At 47.7% G+C, this 19254-nt stretch overlaps 1 protein-coding gene and 1 pseudogene across 5 annotated transcripts in view; one reads left to right on the forward strand and one right to left on the reverse strand.

The window, feature by feature from the left end:
* The window catches only part of TPK1 (thiamin pyrophosphokinase 1), a 1127731-nt gene that overhangs the window by 228952 nt on the left and 879525 nt on the right, over positions 1-19254 (forward strand). The window lies entirely within an intron of this gene.
* On the reverse strand, positions 17116-17234 carry LOC134930727 (5S ribosomal RNA; annotated as a pseudogene).

Genomic DNA, 19254 nt, shown 5'->3' on the forward strand with positions numbered 1-19254 from the left:
CCCAGAGTTCTGCAAAGCCCTCAGCATGACGCTGGGGCTGTACAAGCGGACTCAGGAGCGGTGGGGGGTCGACTCAGGAATTTCAGCGCACAGTGGGCTTGCTCACAGGTGGACCCTTGGATCCTGCAGGTAGTATCTCAGGGTTACAGGTTGGAATTCGAGAAGTCTCCCCCTCGCCGGTTCCTAAAGTCTGCTTTGCCAACGTCTCCCTCAGACAGGGCGACGGTATTGGAAGCCATTCACAAGCTGTTTTCTCAGCAGGTGATAGTCAAGGTACCCCTCCTACAACAGGGAAAGGGGTATTACTCCACGCTATTTGTGGTACCGAAGCCGGACGGCTCGGTAAGACCTATTCTAAATCTGAAATCTTTGAACCTGTACATACAAAAATTCAAGTTCAAGATGGAATCACTCAGAGCAGTGATAGCGAATCTGGAAGAAGGGGACTTTATGGTGTCCCTGGACATAAAGGATGCTTACCTGCATGTCCCAATTTGCCCTTCACATCAAGGGTACCTCAGGTTCGTGGTGCAAAACTGTCATTATCAGTTTCAGACGCTGCCGTTTGGATTGTCCACGGCACCTCGGGTCTTTACCAAGGTAATGGCCGAAATGATGATTCTTCTGCGAAGAAGAGGCGTATTAATTATCCCTTACTTGGACGATCTCCTGATAAGGGCAAGGTCCAGAGAACAGCTGGAGGACGGAGTAGCACTAACCCAAGTAGTGCTGCAACAACACGGGTGGATTCTGAATTTTCCAAAATCTCAGTTGACCCCGACAACACGTCTGCTGTTCCTGGGAATGATTCTGGACACGGTTCAGAAAAAGGTGTTTCTTCCGGAGGAGAAAGCCAAGGAGTTATCCGAACTTGTCAGGAACCTCCTAAAACCAGGAAAAGTGTCTGTGCATCAATGCACAAGAGTCCTGGGAAAGATGGTGGCTTCTTACGAAGCAATTCCATTCGGCAGATTCCACGCACGAACTTTTCAGTGGGATCTGCTGGACAAATGGTCCGGATCGCATCTGCAGATGCATCAGCGGATAACCTTATCGCCACGGACAAGGGTGTCTCTTCTGTGGTGGTTGCAGAGTGCTCATCTGTTAGAGGGCCGCAGATTCGGCATACAGGACTGGGTCCTGGTGACCACGGATGCCAGTCTGAGAGGCTGGGGAGCGGTCACACAGGGAAGAAACTTCCAGGGAGTATGGTCAAGCCTGGAGATGTCTCTTCATATAAATATACTGGAGCTAAGAGCAATTTACAATGCTCTAAGCCTGGCAAAACCCCTGCTTCAGGGTCAGCCGGTGTTGATCCAGTCGGACAACATCACGGCAGTCGCCCACGTAAACAGACAGGGCGGCACAAGAAGCAGGAGAGCAATGGCAGAAGCTGCAAGGATTCTTCGCTGGGCGGAAGATCATGTGATAGCACTGTCAGCAGTGTTCATTCCGGGAGTAGACAACTGGGAAGCAGACTTCCTCAGCAGACACGATCTACACCCGGGAGAGTGGGGACTTCATCCAGAAATCTTCCACATGATTGTGAACCGTTGGGAAAAACCAAAGGTGGATATGATGGCGTCTCGCCTCAACAAAAAACTGGACAGGTATTGCGCCAGGTCAAGAGACCCTCAGGCAATAGCTGTGGACGCTCTGGTAACACCGTGGGTGTACCAGTCAGTGTATGTGTTTCCTCCTCTGCCTCTCATACCCAAAGTACTGAGAATTATACGGCAAAGGGGAGTAAGAACGATACTCGTGGCTCCGGATTGGCCAAGAAGAACTTGGTACCCGGAACTTCAGGAGATGCTCACGAAAAATCCGTGGCCTCTACCTCTAAGACGGGACCTGATTCAGCAGGGACCGTGTCTATTCCAAGACTTACCGCGGCTGCGTTTGACGGCATGGCGGTTGAACGCCGAATTCTAAAGGAAAAAGGCTTTCCAGAAGAGGTCATTCCTACACTGGTTAAAGCCAGGAAGGAGGTGACTGCACAACATTATCACCGCATTTGGAGAAAATATGTTGCGTGGTGTGAGGCCAGGAAGGCCCCCACGGAGGAATTTCAACTGGGTCGATTCCTACATTTCCTGCAAACAGGATTGTCTATGGGCCTCAAATTGGGGTCCATTAAGGTTCAAATTTCGGCCCTGTCGATTTTCTTCCAGAAAGAATTGGCTTCAGTTCCTGAAGTCCAGACTTTTGTAAAAGGAGTACTACATATACAGCCCCCGGTTGTGCCCCCAGTGGCTCCGTGGGACCTGAATGTAGTTTTGGATTTTCTCAAATCCCATTGGTTTGAGCCACTCAAATCGGTGGATTTGAAATATCTTACATGGAAAGTAACCATGCTACTGGCCCTGGCTTCAGCCAGGAGAGTATCAGAATTGGCGGCTTTATCGTATAAGAGCCCATATCTGATTTTCCATTCGGACAGGGCAGAACTGCGGACGCGTCCTCAGTTTCTGCCTAAGGTGGTGTCAGCGTTTCACCTGAACCAGCCTATTGTGGTGCCTGCGGCTACTAGCGATTTGGAAGATTCCAAAACCCCTTTCACATCGCACAAATAACCCGGTACCGACACGGCATATTGCCGTGTCGAACCGGGTCAGTGTGCGATGTGAAAGCACACTGGGCGATTTAGCGGGTCGCCTGACCCGGTAAATCAACCCGGTAAAAAAGAAGGGTTTTACCCGGGTTGATTACCGGGTCAGGTGCGGTGTGAATGGGAGCCGTGTCGATGCGACACGGTTCCCATTCACAAGATAGGGAGAGGCGGCGCTGGAGATAAGCTCATCTCCCGACGCCGCCTCCACCCCCGCCCCTGCTGCTGCTGCGGCCTCCGTTGTCATGGCAACCGACCCGGTATATTGCCGGGTCGGGAAGCCTGCAACGGAGCGCAAATGCCGGATCCCACCCGGTAAGTACACGTTTGTCTTACCGGGTAGGACCTGGCATTTGCGGTGTGAATGCAGCACAAGTTGCTGGACGTTGTCAGGGCATTGAAAATATACATTTCAAGGACAGCTGGAGTCAGAAAATCTGACTCGCTGTTTATACTGTATGCACCCAACAAGCTGGGTGCTCCTGCTTCTAAGCAGACGATTGCTCGTTGGATTTGTAGCACAATTCAACTTGCACATTCTGTGGCAGGCCTGCCACAGCCTAAATCTGTCAAGGCCCATTCCACAAGGAAGGTGGGCTCATCCTGGGCGGCTGCCCGAGGGGTCTCGGCATTACAACTCTGCCGAGCAGCTACGTGGTCGGGGGAGAACACGTTTGTAAAATTCTACAAATTTGATACCCTGGCTAAAGAGGACCTGGAGTTCTCTCATTCGGTGCTGCAGAGTCATCCGCACTCTCCCGCCCGTTTGGGAGCTTTGGTATAATCCCCATGGTCCTGACGGAGTCCCCAGCATCCACTTAGGACGTCAGAGAAAATAAGATTTTACTTACCGATAAATCTATTTCTCGTAGTCCGTAGTGGATGCTGGGCGCCCATCCCAAGTGCGGATTGTCTGCAATACTTGTACATAGTTATTGTTACAAAAAAATCGGGTTGTTATTTGTTGTGAGCCGTCTGTTCAGAGGCTCCTACGTTTGTCATACTGTTAACTGGGTTTAGATCACAAGTTATACGGTGTGATTGGTGTGGCTGGTATGAGTCTTACCCGGGATTCAATATCCTTCCTTATTGTGTACGCTCGTCCGGGCACAGTATCCTAACTGAGGCTTGGAGGAGGGTCATAGGGGGAGGAGCCAGTACACACCACCTGATCCTAAAGCTTTAGTTTTGTGCCCCGTCTCCTGCGGAGCCGCTATTCCCCATGGTCCTGACGGAGTCCCCAGCATTCACTACGGACTACGAGAAATAGATTTATCGGTAAGTAAAATCTTATTATTACCCCTGTGTTTTACAATAGTTATTTTTTTATTTTATAAAAATAGTTAGAGAAGTAGTATGTGATTTAACTTCGTCTCAATTACAGTTTATTTTCAGAAGCAATTTGTATTTACAGATGTGTCTTCTTACATCTTTGTTCTGTGTGCTATAATGTTTCTTAGATGCAAAGTAATGTAATAGGACGCATGAGCAGCTTCTGTTGATTAAAATGATATGCAGCATGCCTATATTCTGTATATGACTGCGACTGTATTTGCATACAAAATGTTGTGCTACTTTCTCTAACGTCCTAGTGGATGCTGGGGACTCCGTAAGGACCATGGGGAATAGACGGGCTCTGCAGGAGACATGGGCACTTTAAGAAAGAATTTAGATTCTGGTGTGCTCTGGCTCCTCCCTCTATGTCCCTCCTCCAGACCTCAGTTTGAATCTGTGCCCGGACGAGCTGGGTGCTGTTCAGTGAGCTCTCCTGAGCTTGCTGTAAGAAAGTATTTTGTTAGGTTTTTTATTTTCAGGGAGCTCTGCTGGCAACAGACTCCCTGCATCGTGGGACAGAGGGGAGAGAAGCAGCTCTACTCTCTGAAGCTAGGTCCTGCTTCTTAGGCTACTGGACACCATTAGCTCCAGAGGGATCGTACACTGGATCTCACCCTCGTCGTCCGATCCCAGAGCCGCGCCGCCGTCCCCCTCGCAGAGCCGGAAGACAGAAGCCGGGTGAGTATGAGAAGCAAGAAGACTTCGAAATCGGCGGCCGAAGACTCCGTTCTTCACATGAGGTAACGCACAGCACTGCAGCTGTGCGCCATTGCTCCCACACACCTCACATACTCCGGTCACTGTAAGGGTGCAGGGCGCAGGGGGGGGGGCACTGTATATATGTATGAGCCCCCGCCAAAAAGATATGTATTTTAGCGGGACAGCAGCCCGCCGTCTAGGGGGCGGGGCTTCTCCCTCAGCACTCACCAGCTTCATTTTTTCTCCACAGCTCCTCTGAGAAGAAGCTCCCAAGGCTCTCCCCTGCAGATCACGGTAGAAAAGGGTAAAAGGAGAGGGGGGGCACATAATTAGGCGCTAAAAACACAATATACAGCAGCTACTGGGTTAACATTAAGTTACTGTGTTATTCCTCGGTTATATAGCGCTGGGGTGTGTGCTGGCATACTCTCTCTCTCTGTCTCACCAAAGGGCCTTGTTGGGGAACTGTCTTCAAAAAGGGCATCCCCTGTGTGTGTGGTGTGTCGGTACGCTTGTGTCGACATGTCTGATGAGGAAGGCTATGTGGAAGCAGACGGGGAGCAAATGAATGTGGTGTCTCTGCCGACGGCACCGACACCTGATTGGATGGATATGTGGAAGGTTTTAAATGATAATGTTAATTCCTTACATAAAAGGTTGGAAAAATCTGAAGCCTCAGGACAGTCCGGGTCCCAACCCATGCCTGATCCTATGTCGCAGAGGCCGACAGGGTCTCAGAAGCGCCCACTATCCCAAATTATTGACACGGATACCGACATCGATTCTGACTCCAGTGTCGATTACGATAATCAGAATCAGAATCAGCTTTATTGGCCAGGTATACTTAGGAATTTGTCTTCGGTTTGCTATACAACAGCCAAGTAGGAAACAGGTAAGCAGGTGTGTGTGTGTGTGTGTGTGTGTGTGTGGGTGGGGGGGGGGGGCAAGTAAAGTTACACAGATAGGCATACCGTAGGGACACAAGTTAGTTACATGTACGTCTAGTCAGTCAATGTTCAGGAGTTCAGCAGGCGGACCACTTGGGGAAAGAAACTTTTGAGGCTTCTGGTGGATCTGGCGGGGACAGCCCTGTAACGCCTGCCTGAAGGAAGCAAGTTAAACATGCTGTGGCCGGGGTGTAGCTGGTTTTTTACTATCTTCATTGCCCGCTTTTTAGCTCTGGACAAGTACAGGTCCTGGACTGAGGGAAGGTCGGCCCCGATGATCTTCTCTGCGGTTCTGACCACCTTTTGGAGCCTGCATCTGTCCCTCGCGCTGGCGGAGCTGTACCATACGAGTATCGAGGAGCACAGTACCGACTCCACAATCGCGGAGTAGAAGAGGAGCAGAAGCTTCTGTGGGATGTTGAACTTCCTTAGTTGCCTGAGGAAGAACAACCTCTGCTGTGCTTTCCCAACAGTGGCGTCAGCGTTGGACCCCCATTTAAGGTCCCTGGAGATTGTGGTCCCTAGAAACTTGAAGGAGTCCACTAGCGATACCACACTGTCAGCAATCGTTAGCGGAGGTGCACTAGATGACTTCTTCCTGAAGTCCACTATCATCTCGACAGTTTTGAGGGGGTTGAGCTCAAGGTTGTTGTGGATGCACCACTGGGCCAGCCGGTCTACTTCCCGTCTATAGGCCGATTCGTCCCCATCCTTGATGAGGCCGATGACGGTGGTGTCATCGGCGAATTTGATGATCCTTACTGATTGCGCCTCTGAGGTACAGTCATTTGTGTACAGGGAGAAGAGCAGGGGTGAGAGGACACAGCCCTGAGGGGCCCCTGTACTAATGGACTGCGCTTGAGAGGTAAATTCCCCCGCTTTCACCACCTGTGTCCTGTCTGTCAGGAAGTCTATTATCCAGGAACAGGTAGCTTCTGGGACCCCTAGGCGAAGTAATTTGGGTGGAGGATGCTGGGGACGATTGTATTGAAGGCCGAGCTGAAATCGACAAACAGGACCCTCGCGTAGGTACCGGGAATGTCTAGGTGCTGTAGAATGTAGTGCAGGCCCAGGTTGACTGCATCCTCGACACTCCGATTCGAGCAATAGGCGAACTGCAGGGGATCCAGTTGGGGGCCAGTCACAGTTTTCAGGTGATTCAAAACCAGACGCTCAAACGTTTTCATGACCACAGACGTCAGTGCTATCGGCCTGTAGTCGTTCAGGTTCGTGATAGTGGGTTTCTTGGGGACCGGGACTATAGTAGACCTTTTGAGGCAGGAAGGGACTTTCTGTAGCTCCAGCGATTTATTGAAGATCTTTGTGAATATGGGGGCGAGCTGACCCGCACATGCTCTTAGGGCAGATGGTGACACTCCGTCAGGACCTGGAGCTTTCCTGGTTTTGGCCCTTTTGATCAATGCCTCCACCTCTTCTTGGGTGACTTGCAGTGCCTGGGGTTGGCCGTCGGTGTTCGGGGCATCGTAGAGGTGATTGTTTGGGTTGCAGGGGACTTCTTTTGCGAACCTGCAATAAAAGTGGTTCAGTTCATCTGCAAGGTCTTGGTGCATGGCGGTGGACTTTGATGTTTTCCTATAGTTGGTTATGGATTGCATTCCTTTCCATACAGATACGGGGTCATTGGTGGAGAGATCGTTTGTCAGCTTGTCCGAGAACCGCTTTTTTGCTAGCCTGATTCCTTTAGTCAGAGAGTTCCTAGTTCGGTTGTATAGTGCTCTGTCACCGCTGCTATAGGCCTCCTCTTTGGCTCGACGAAGTTGCCTGAGCTGGGCATTGAACCAAGGCTTGTTGTTGTTGTTGTTGTAAATGCGGTAAGTCTTGGTAGGTACACACATGTCCTAACAGTAGCTGATGTAGGATGTGACAGTGTCTGTCAAGTCATTCAGGTCGGTTGCCGAGGCTTCAAAGACCCCCCATTCCGTGCAGTCAAAGCAGGCCTGGAGCTTCTGCAAAGTTACAGCCAAAATTGGCTAAATCCATCCGTTATATGATTATAGCTATTAAGGATGTGTTGCACATCACAGAGATAGTCCCTGACAGGAGGCTTCATATGTATGGGGAAAAGAAGCCGCAGGTAACTTTTCCCCCCTCACAGTTATGTGAAAAGGCTTGGGAATCTCCCGATAAAAGACTGCAGATTTCCAAAAGGATTCTTATGGCGTATCCTTTACCGCCAACGGACAGGTTACGCTGGGAATCCTCCCCTAGGGTGGACAAAGCTTTAACACGCTTATCCAAGAAGGTAGCCCTGCCGTCACAGGATACGGCTACCCTCAAAGATGCTGCGGATCGCAACCAGGAGGTTACCCTGAAGTCCATTTATACACATTCAGGTACCTTACTGAGGCCGGCAATCGCGTCGACTTGGGTGTGTAGTGCTGTAGCAGCATGGACGGATACCGTATCAGAGGAACTTGATACCTTAGACAAGGATACTACATTAATGACCCTGGGGCACATTAAAGACGCTGTCCTTTATATGAGAGATGCTCAGAGAGACATTAGCCTACTAGGTTCTAGAATAAATGCTATGTCGATTTCTCTAACGTCCTAGTGGGTGCTGGGGACTCCGTAAGGACCATGGGGGATAGACAGGCTCCGCAGGAAACAGGGCACTTTAAGAAAGAATTAGGATACTGGTGTGCACTGGCTCCTCCCTCTATGTCCCTCCTCCAGACCTCAGTTTGAATCTGTGCCCGGACGAGCTGGGTGCACCTTAGTGAGCTCTCCTGAGCTTGCTAGGAAAGAAAGTATTTTGTTAGGATTTTTTATTTTCAGAGAGATCTGCTGGCAACAGACTCTCTGCTACGTGGGACTGAGGGGAGAGAAGCAGCCCTACTCACTAGAAGATAGGTCCTGCTTCTTAGGCTACTGGACACCATTAGCTCCAGAGGGATCGTACACAGGAACGCACCCTTGGTCGTCCGATCCCGGAGCCGCGCCGCCGTCCCCCTCGCAGAGCCAGAAGACAGAAGCCGGCGTCAGAAGCAAGAAGACAGAAGCCGGCGTCAGAAGTAAGAAGCTATTGCTCCCACACTAAACCCACACACTCCGGTCACTGTAGGGTGCAGGGCGCAGGGGGGGGCGCCCTGGGCAGCAATTAGGTACCTCTTGGCAAAAGCAGCATATATACAGTTGGGCACTGTATATATGCATGAGCCCCCGCCATTATTTTTACACAAAACGCGGGACAGAAGCCCGCCACTGAGGGGGCGGGGCTTCTTCCTCAGCACTCACGAGCGCCATTTTCTCTCCACAGCTCCGCTGAGAGGAAGCTCCCCAGGCTCTTCCCTGCAGAATCACGGTAGAAAGAGGGTAAAAAGAGAGGGGGGGCACATAAATTTGGCGCAAAAACAGTATATACAGCAGCTACTGGGTTAACACTAAGTAACTGTGTGACTCCTGGGTAATATAGCGCTGGGGTGTGTGCTGGCATACTCTCTCTCTGTCTCTCCAAAAGGCCTTGTGGGGGAACTGTCTTCAAATAGAGCATCCCCTGTGTGTGTGGTGTGTCGGTATGCTTGTGTCGGCATGTTTGACGAGGAAGGCTATGTGGAAACAGAGCGGGTACAAATGAATGTGGGGTCGCCGCCGACACCCGATAGGATGGATATGTGGAAGGTTTTAAATGATAATGTTAATTCCTTGCATAAAAGGTTGGATAAAGCTGAAGCCTTGGGACAGTCAGGGTCTCAACCCATGCCTGATCCTACAGCGCAGAGGCCGTCGGGGTCTTAGAAGCGCCCACTATCCCAAGTTGTTGACACAGATATCGACACGGATTCCGACTCCAGTGTCGATGGCGATGATGCAAAGTTGCAGCCTAAAATGGCTAAAGCCATCCGCTACATGATTATAGCAATGAAAGATGTGTTACACATCACAGAGGAAACCCCAGTCCCTGACGAGAGGGTTTATATGTATGGGGAAAAAAGGCAAGCGGTGACCTTTCCTCCTTCACATGAGTTAAATGAGTTATGTGAAAAGGCTTGGGAATCTCCAGATAGAAAACTGCAGATTTCCAGATGGATGCTTATGGCGTATCCTTTCCCGCCAACGGACAGGTTACGCTGGGAATCCTCCCCTAGGGTAGACAAAGCTTTAACACGCTTATCCAAGAGGGTAGCCCTGCCGTCACAGGATACGGCCACCCTAAAAGATGCTGCGGATAGAAAGCAGGAGGGTATCCTGAAGTCCATTTATACACATTCAGGTACCCTACTAAGGCCGGCGATTGCGGCGGCCTGGATGTGTAGTGCTGTAGCAGCATGGACAGATACCTTATCTGAGGAACTTGATACCTTGGACAAGGATACTATAGTACTGACCCTGGGGCATATAAAAGACGCTGTCCTATATATGAGAAATGTCCAAAGAGACATTAGCCTACTGGGCTCTAGAGTAAATGCAATGTCGATTTCCAACAGAAGGGTCCTGTGGACTCGGCAATGGACAGGCGATGCCAACTCAAAAAGGCACATGGAGGTTTTACCTTACAGGGGTGAGGAGTTGTTTGGGGATGGTCTTTTGGACCTGGTCTCCACAGCTACGGCTGGAAAGTCAAATTTTTTGCCATATATTCCCTTACAACCTAAGAAAGCACCGTATTATCAAATGCAGTCCTTTCGATCACATAGAGGCAAGAAAGTCCGAGGTGCGTCCTTTCTTGCCAGAGGCAGGGGTAGAGGAAAGAAGCTGCACAATACAGCTAGTTCCCAGGAACAGAAGTTCTCCCCGGCTTCCTCTAAATCCGCCGCATGACGCTGGGGCTCCACAGGCGGAGCCAGGCCCGTTGGGGGCGCGTCTACGAAATTTCAGCCACATGTAGGTTCACTCACAGTGCCCCCTCACCGTTACCTCAAATCGGCCCTGCCAGCTTCCCCCATAGAGAGGGAGATAGTGTTAGCAGCAATTCACAAATTGTATCTCCAGCAGGTGGTGGTAAAGGTTCCCCTCCTTCAACAGGGAAGGGGTTACTATTCAACAATGTTTGTGGTACCGAAACCGGACGGTTCGGTCAGACCCATATTGAATTTAAAATCCCTGAACATATACCTGAAAAGGTTCAAGTTCAAGATGGAATCGCTCAGAGCGGTCATCGCAAGTCTGGAGGAAGGGGATTTTATGGTGTCTCTGGACATAAATGATGCTTACCTTCATGTCCCCATTTATCCACCTCATCAGGAGTACCTCAGATTTGTGCTACAGGATTGTCATTACCAATTCCAGACGTTGCCGTTTGGTCTGTCCACGGCACCGAGAATATTTACCAAGGTAATGGCAGAAATGATAGTGCTCCTGCGAAAGCAGGGAGTCACGATTATGCCATACTTGGACGATCTCCTCATAAAGGCGAGGTCCAGAGAGCAGTTGCTTATCTGCGTAGCACGCTCTCGGGAAGTGTTATAACAGCACGGCTGGATTCTGAATATTCCAAAGTCGCATCTGATTAATACGACGCGTCTGCCCTTCCTGGGCATGATTCTGGACACAGACCAGAAGAAGGTTTTTCTCCCGACGGAGAAGGCTCAGGAACTCATGACACTGGTCAGAGACCTCTTAAAACCAAAACAGGTGTCGTGCATCACTGCACGCGAGTCCTGGGAAAGATGGTGGCGTCATACGAGGCCATTCCCTTCGGCAGGTTCCATGCAAGGACCTTTCAATGGGATCTGTTGGACAAGTGGTCCGGATCGCATCTACAGATGCATCGGCTGATCACCCTATCCCCCAGGGCCAGGGTGTCTCTTCTGTGGTGGCTGCAGAGTGCTCACCTTCTCGAGGGCCGCAGATTCGGCATTCAGGACTGGGTCCTGGTGACCACGGATGCAAGCCTCCGAGGGTGGGGGGCAGTCACACAGGGAAGAAATTTCCAGGGTCTGTGGTCAAGTCAGGAGACTTGCCTTCACATCAATATCCTGGAACTAAGGGCCATATACAACGCCCTCAGTCAAGCGAAGACCCTACTTCGCAACCAATCGGTGCTGATTCAATCAGACAACATCACCGCAGTGGCTCATGTAAACCGCCAAGGCGGCACAAGGAGCACGGTGGCGATGGCGGAAGCCACCAGAATTCTTCGATGGGCGGCGAATCACGTACGAGCACTGTCAGCAGTGTTCATTCCGGGAGTGGACAACTGGGAAGCAGACTTCCTCAGCAGACACGACCTCCACCCGGGAGAGTGGTGACTTCATCAAGAAGTCTTCACGCAGATTGCAAGGCGATGGGAACTGCCACAGGTGGACATGATGGCATCCCGCCTCAACAAAAAGCTACAGAGGTATTGCGCCAGGTCAAGAGACCCTCAGGCGATAGCTGTAGACGCACTATTGACACCGTGGGTGTTCCAGTCGGTTTATGTGTTTCCTCCTCTTCCTCTCATACCCAAGGTGCTGAGAATCATAAGAAAAAGAGGAGTGAGAACAATACTCATTGTTCCGGATTGGCCAAGAAGGACTTGGTATCCAGAGCTGCAAGAAATGCTCACAGAGGACCCATGGCCTCTGCCTCTAAGACAGGATCTGTTGCAACAGGGGCCCTGTCTGTTCCAAGACTTACCGCGGCTGCGTTTGACGGCATGGCGGTTGAACGCCGCATCCTAGCAGTAAAAGGCATTCTGGATGAGGTTATTCCTACGCTGATAAAGGCTAGGAAGGACGTGATGGCTAAACATTATCACCGTATATGGCGAAAATATGTTGCTTGGTGTGAGGCCAGGAATGCCCCTACAGAGGAATTCCAGCTGGGCCGTTTCCTTCACTTCCTACAGTCGGGAGTGACTTTGGGCCTAAAATTGGGGTCCATTAAGGTCCAGATTTCGACCCTATCCATTTTCTTTCAAAAAGAACTGGCTTCTCTTCCTGAAGTTCAGACGTTTGTAAAGGGAGTGCTGCATATTCAGCCCCCGTTTGTGCCTCCAGTGGCACCTTGGGATCTTAACGTGGTGTTGAGTTTCCTGAAATCACACTGGTTTGAGCCACTTAAAACCGTGGAGTTAAAATATCTCACGTGGAAGGTGGTCATGCTATTAGCCTTGGCTTCGGCTAGGCGTGTGTCAGAATTAGCGGCTTTGTCACATAAAAGCCCCTATCTGGTTTTCCATATGGACAGGGCAGAATTGCGGACTCGTCTGCAATTTCTGCCAAAAGTGGTGTCATCTTTTCATATGAACCAACCTATTGTGGTGCCTGTGGCTACTCGTGACTTGGAGGATTCCGAGTTACTAGATGTAGTCAGGGCTTTGAAGGTTTATGTAGCCAGAACGGCTAGGGTCAGGAAAATTGAGTTGCTGTTTATCCTGTATGCATCCAACAAGCTGGGTGCTCCTGCTTCAAAGCAAACTATTGCTCGCTGGATCTGTAACACGATTCAGCAGGCTCATTCTGCGGCTGGATTGCCGCTTCCAAAATCAGTGAAAGCCCACTCCACAAGGAAGGTGGGCTCTTCTTGGGCGGCTGCCCGAGGGGTCTCGGCATTACAGCTTTGCCGAGCGGCTACTTGGTCAGGTTCAAACACTTTTGCAAAGTTCTACAGGTTTGATGCCCTGGCTGAGGAGGACCTTGTGTTTGCTCATTCGGTGCTACAGAGTCATCCGCACTCTCCCGCCCGTTTGGGAGCTTTGGTATAATCCCCATGGTCCTTACAGAGTCCCCAGCATCCACTAGGACGTTAGAGTAAATAAGATTTTACTTACCAGTTAATCTATTTCTCGTAGTCCGTAGTGGATGCTGGGCGCCCGTCCCAAGTGCGGACTTCTTCTGCAATACTTGTATATAGTTATTGCTGCAGTAAGGGCTATGTTATTGTTGCATCAGGGTTGAACTGATGCTCTGTTGTTGTTGTTCATACTGTTGACTGGGTAAGTTTATCACAAGTTATACGGTGTGATTGGTGTGGCTGGTATGAATCTTGCCCTGGATTTCCAAAATCCTTTTCTTGTACTGTCAGCTCTTCCGGGCACAGTTTCTCTAACTGAGGTCTGGAGGAGGGACATAGAGGGAGGAGCCAGAGCACACCAGAATCTAAATTCTTTCTTAAAGTGCCCATGTCTCCTGCGGAGCCCGTCTATTCCCCATGGTCCTTACGGAGTTCCCAGCATCCACTACGGACTACGAGAAATAGATTTACCGGTAAGTAAAATCTTATTTTTTTTTTCCTGGAATTTTGGATGCAGATAGAGCCGCAATTACACACAGAATATAGGCATGCCGCATATCATTTTACTCATCAGAAGTCCAGGGGTGCCCTCACCGAATACCCGGCATCCATTTTTTTCAATACTTACCCTCCGGAGTCCCGCATCGGTAGCAGTAGCGCTGCAGAAATCACCAGAAAAATAGTGCGACACCCTCTTCACAGTGCTTTACGCATGTGCAGTAAGGAATTTACTGGAAAAATGGGTACCATACCATTTTCCCAGAGACCTGCACATGTGTACTAGACTCTGGGACAGGGCTAGGGTCACTCACCTAGTGACCCTAGTGCCCAGAGCTACGGCGCTGCCATTTAGAGAGAGGAGGGCCAGTTGGAGCCTGCACATGGGCCTCCTCTTTAAATGCGCCCCTGGTTACCACTATACAGAATATTAAGTATCTAGAAAGAGGGCTGTAATATGTGTTTTTATTGGTCACTGTAATGACACCTGGTCACTGTGCTCATTCTGAAGGTGTCAGGACCTCATCACATTCAAACAAACTGATTAGCATCTGCTATACTGTAGGTGTTATGATCAAGAATAAAACACTAATTAATGTTGTTATTCTAATATTGCATACAGCACTTCGCTTTTACATTTGTATCAAAGTTAGGGTACACACCTGAACTATGTTGGCACGGTATATTGATTCTGGCCAAATCTGAATGACATATAGTATTGTACTGTGTACATGCCTGATTGCGCGCTCCCGCAGGTCGCATGCAACATCTTCTGGTTGGACGTGCTGCACAGGTAACCAGAAGATATTGTGTGCGATGCGGCAGCATGGCATTGTACATCACACTGCATTGTGCAAGTGTGTATGCACAGCACAATGCAGGGTCCCGTTGCATGCTGGATTGGCCGGGAACACCTTACTCCGGAGGTTCCCAAACGCGGTCCTCAAGGCACCCCAACAGTCCAGGTTTTAGGTATATCCATGGCTCAGCACAGATGGTTAAATCAAATTGACTACGGTGATAATTAAGTCACCTGTGGCCAAGCATGCATACATTTAAAACCAGGACCGTTGGGGTGCCTTGAGGACCGCGTTTGGGAACCTCTTCCTTACTCTGATGTGTACCTGGCCAAAGGACTGCTTAAAAGAACCAAGTTGTACACTGTATTTGATGGTCCGTAATGGATGTTAGAGGATTTACAGAACACTTAGTTCACTAAATGATGCAGTGTATTATCACCGATTGCTACATAAATGCCAATCTGCAATTATGTCACTCAGGAGATCAAATAAATAAATCTGCCTTACTGATTAAATGAATAACTCACATACACTTCATACTATGAGACATACACTTCATACTATGAGGACAGTTAGCACAGAAGTCATACAATATAATATAAATGCAATTATTATTACTTCTTTTTAGCAGGTATTTATGCAGCACGCGTTTCTTCCACAGCACATTTCACTATCCCAGTCATCCTCCAAAAGTCACTTTTGACAACGAAAGGCGCTGCAGAAAATGTGTGTTAAAATTCTCACTAGTCGGCCACAACAAAGCAGTTAAAGACACATTTGGAGTTATGTGTTAGAGCAGAGATGAGCAGTTGGAAATATGGTTCCGTGGCAGTGATACATAGCAGTTTATTTTGAGAAGGGCAGGAAAATTTCACTATTAATATACTACTTTGTGGTAGAGTTTTTAAGGCAGTTCATTTAGTTAGTGTGACTTAGCTTTCATCATGGTTGAGTAGCTGGGGCCATTTGATTATGGGTTGTTTATATACTGTGATGAAGGTATTATACTGTCAGATCTGCATAGGAAAATGTATAAATTTGAGGGAAAAGTAGGTAATTAGATGGAAAGCTTTTTAAGAAAAAAAAAATTAAAAATTCTATAGAACTGAAATTTCTGCATGTACTGTATAAGGAAATTTTGTTGAGTTAGAGTGTAGAAAAGCTTATAGTCCTCAGGTGATGATTTGAGAGAGGGAGTAGAGTGATAAAGAAATTGAAAACTGAATAAATTCTGAAGAAAGCAATATAAATTCAGTGGCCATCATGATGTCTGAAGAGTCAGTTGACGTAGAGATAGTAGTTTTCTAGAGGAAGAATGTTGTAGTTTGATGGGACAATGAAATTACCCAATATAATGGAGGTACGATATTAGAAATGAGAGAGCCTAGCAGAGAATGTTCAAGGAGCTGTTGGAGTGTCACGGCAGACAAACGATTACAGCATTAAGCAGAGTAAAAGGGTTGAAAATCCAGATGTACTTCAAAAGACATGAGTATGAGGCACAGAACAGCTAGTAGAAGTGGGAATGTGCTGCGCAGGGTGTACAACACCTCTGCCTTGTTTTTTAACCTGCAGGCATGGATTAAGTGAGGACCACTCCGTGTATGGAGTGCAGGTAATGTAACTTCTGATTGTGTTAGCTATGTTTCTGGTATGTACCTGAATGAGTTTGGTAGGAAGAGATCAAGAATAGAAGTTAGCTTGTTGCAGTCAGTATTCTTTCTAGAAGGCACATTTACATTTTTTAAAAGTGATGGCAGACCGAACAAATTATTTAATTCATCTATAGCAGGCCTGGCCAACCTGTGGCTCTACAGCTGTTGTGAAACTACAAGTGCCATATCTGGAAGAAAGGGGCGACTGGGCACTGGTGTGTGATAGGTTGTTGCTGATATTAAATATATTGAGAAAAACCAAAAGCGGACAATTAAACTATAGGAAAGAGAGATACAATCTTTCGATAGTAGTCCTTATTGGTGGTGCGCCCAGAGCTAGAGAGTACAAGAACTGGCAATGGAAGAAAGAGAAAGCTCTTGTGTGGGCGCACTCTTTGAAAAACAAGGAAGAAAAGATTTTTCAATTAGAGAAAGATAATGTTAAAACATATATTTATTAATCACTTATGAATTAAAACAAAATACCCTTCTACGGTCCGATGAAAACACAAAATTTTTTTTTTAGAAGTATGCAAAAGAATGTTCAAAAGTGTTAAAAATGTTCTGGTCATTAAATCGTGAGGGAGAGATTAGAAAGGTTGCAGACACTGGATAGTCTAACAGCCGTTTCTCCTGACCAGTACAGTTGTTCTGTATTAATGGGACCCAGGGAGGAGGTCAGTGTACATATTTTAACATAGAAAGACCACTAGATTAGGTCAATTGCTATGTACTTTACTGATTACCACTAGCGCCAACAGGCATGCATACCGAATGTATGTCAAAAAGGTCCAAAAGAAGAGAAGGATATGGAAAGGGAGAGCAGAAATAAATACAATTAGTGGTGATACTGCTGTTGGTGTCCACCCTTCTTGGGAAGGGGAATAGTTCCTGTCCTACAACACCGGGTATTCCCAGGGAGTCTCCCCTCCCGGTACTGACCCAGCCCAACGCTGTTTAGCTTCCAAGATCGGACGAGATCGGGCATGGGCAGCGTGGTATGGTAGTAGGAAGGATATCTACCAATGAGAGTGCACCTATATATGAAAATAAAGAGTAACAGAAAAGATAGAATGTGTAGTGCGTGGATCTACTTTCCACGTTAGGCAGGGTAAAACAGCTGTTACTCAGTGGCGCCGTGTACCCTGGATCGGGGATGAGAGTCCACTAGATGATAGGCAGATAGTAACGAGAAGTAGGGAAAAAATGTAAAGTTAAATGGACCATTATACTATTAAGGGAACCAATGTCCAATAACGGGATAAATGAATCAACAGGAATTCATGATCAGGATGCAAAATGACTGTACATTCTTAGTATACACATACCCTGAGTGTACGGCTGAAAAAAACGGAATGAATATAGGTAAGAAAAAATGCTTCTTGTGAAAATGCTGTGTACAATAGGTTTGAGTCAAATTCAGTGGATAAGTAATACCAGGTAGTCTAAAACACACATTTAGTAAGCCATACTGTCTAAGTCAGATATAGACATGCAGTATGCCAAAGGTGAAATCACCCTATAATTACTAAGGTAAATGAACTGGGTTTATGCACACAAGGAACTTATTTTGTTATTGTGTGTGTGTGACTGTCTCCTCTGACCTATACTGTGCATATGAAAAAGAGTTTGGGTAAGTGTCTCTAATACAAAAACAGCACAGTAATGGATTATACTGAGAGTAGGAACCTATATACACATGTAACGATTGATATATAAGGATAAAAGCCAGTATACTCAGAGAGTCAGATGTAGTGGGTAGATGGTAACCAGTGAAGCCTCCATGGGAAGGTCCCGCTGTAGAGTCCGTAGAAAACGCGTTTCGCCCGTGGGCTTGTTCACTTCCGGGATCTCACAGCATATTGTGCATGAAGGATTTAAAAACCCTGTAGGTGCATATAGCAGCCAATCAGCTTGGGCATACAGTTAGCCATGTGGACGGGAGTAGGGTGATTGACAGCGCCAGTGACCAATTAAGTGGTACATGTGGCGCGTCAGTGTGGCGGGGATACGCCTAACAAGTGGGCAGAGTACAGAGCGTAATGACGCTGCAGGGAGGTGTGTCCGCTACAGACGGACAGGCGGAGGCGCGTCATCTCGGAAGATCCGGAGGCGCCATATTGGAAAAGGGAGAGCGCCAGGTTTATTTATGCCGTGCGGTATGCGGATAGAAGTGAGCAAAGATTGGATAGTGACCAATAGGGACGCGTGAGCAGCGCGTCTGGACCAAACAGGGGCTGGGGTCGCCTGATTGGCATATATATTGCAAAAAGTGTAGAACATAATATTTATGTGTGTAATGTAATGGTCGCAAAGGGGCGGGGAAATAGTACTGACATAGAGAAATATATGAGGGTGCCACTTAATGATTGGATATTCTATGCGGTGGAAAAAATAGTAAAATAAATAAAATAAAATTATAAAAATTATAAAAATTGTTGCATTGACTAGATGTAGTGGGGCTGATTAGATTAGATTAGACATTATCCACACAAGATAGATTACAAAATATGTATGTTTTCCTTATGATTCTTAAACACCTTATTTTACTTTTATACATAATGTAATTAATTGCCATACACTCCTTCACACCCCTTTAAAACTTTTCATTTTCCTCATGCACTTGCTAGCCACTGCGCCGTCTACCTAGTTCAATCCTCACCTATATTTTCACACTATTTTCCACCTCTTTTTCTACCCTTTTACCTCCCTCCCTCTTTTTTCACTCCTTACTCTTATCAGCCCCACTACATCTAGTCAATGCAACAATTTTTATAATTTTATTTTATTTATTTTACTATTTTTTCCACCGCATAGAATATCCAATCCCGTTTATTAAGTGGCACCCTCATATATTTCTCTATGTCAGTACTATTTCCCCGCCCCTTTGCGACCAATACATTACACACATAAATATTATGTTTTACACTTTTTGCAATATATATGCCAATCAGGCGACCCCAGCCCCTGTTTGGTCCAGACGCGCTGCTCACGCGTCCCTATTGGTCACTATCCAATCTTTGCTCACTTCT

This window comes from Pseudophryne corroboree, chromosome 5 (assembly GCF_028390025.1).
Source record: "Pseudophryne corroboree isolate aPseCor3 chromosome 5, aPseCor3.hap2, whole genome shotgun sequence".
NCBI lineage: Eukaryota > Metazoa > Chordata > Amphibia > Anura > Myobatrachidae > Pseudophryne > Pseudophryne corroboree.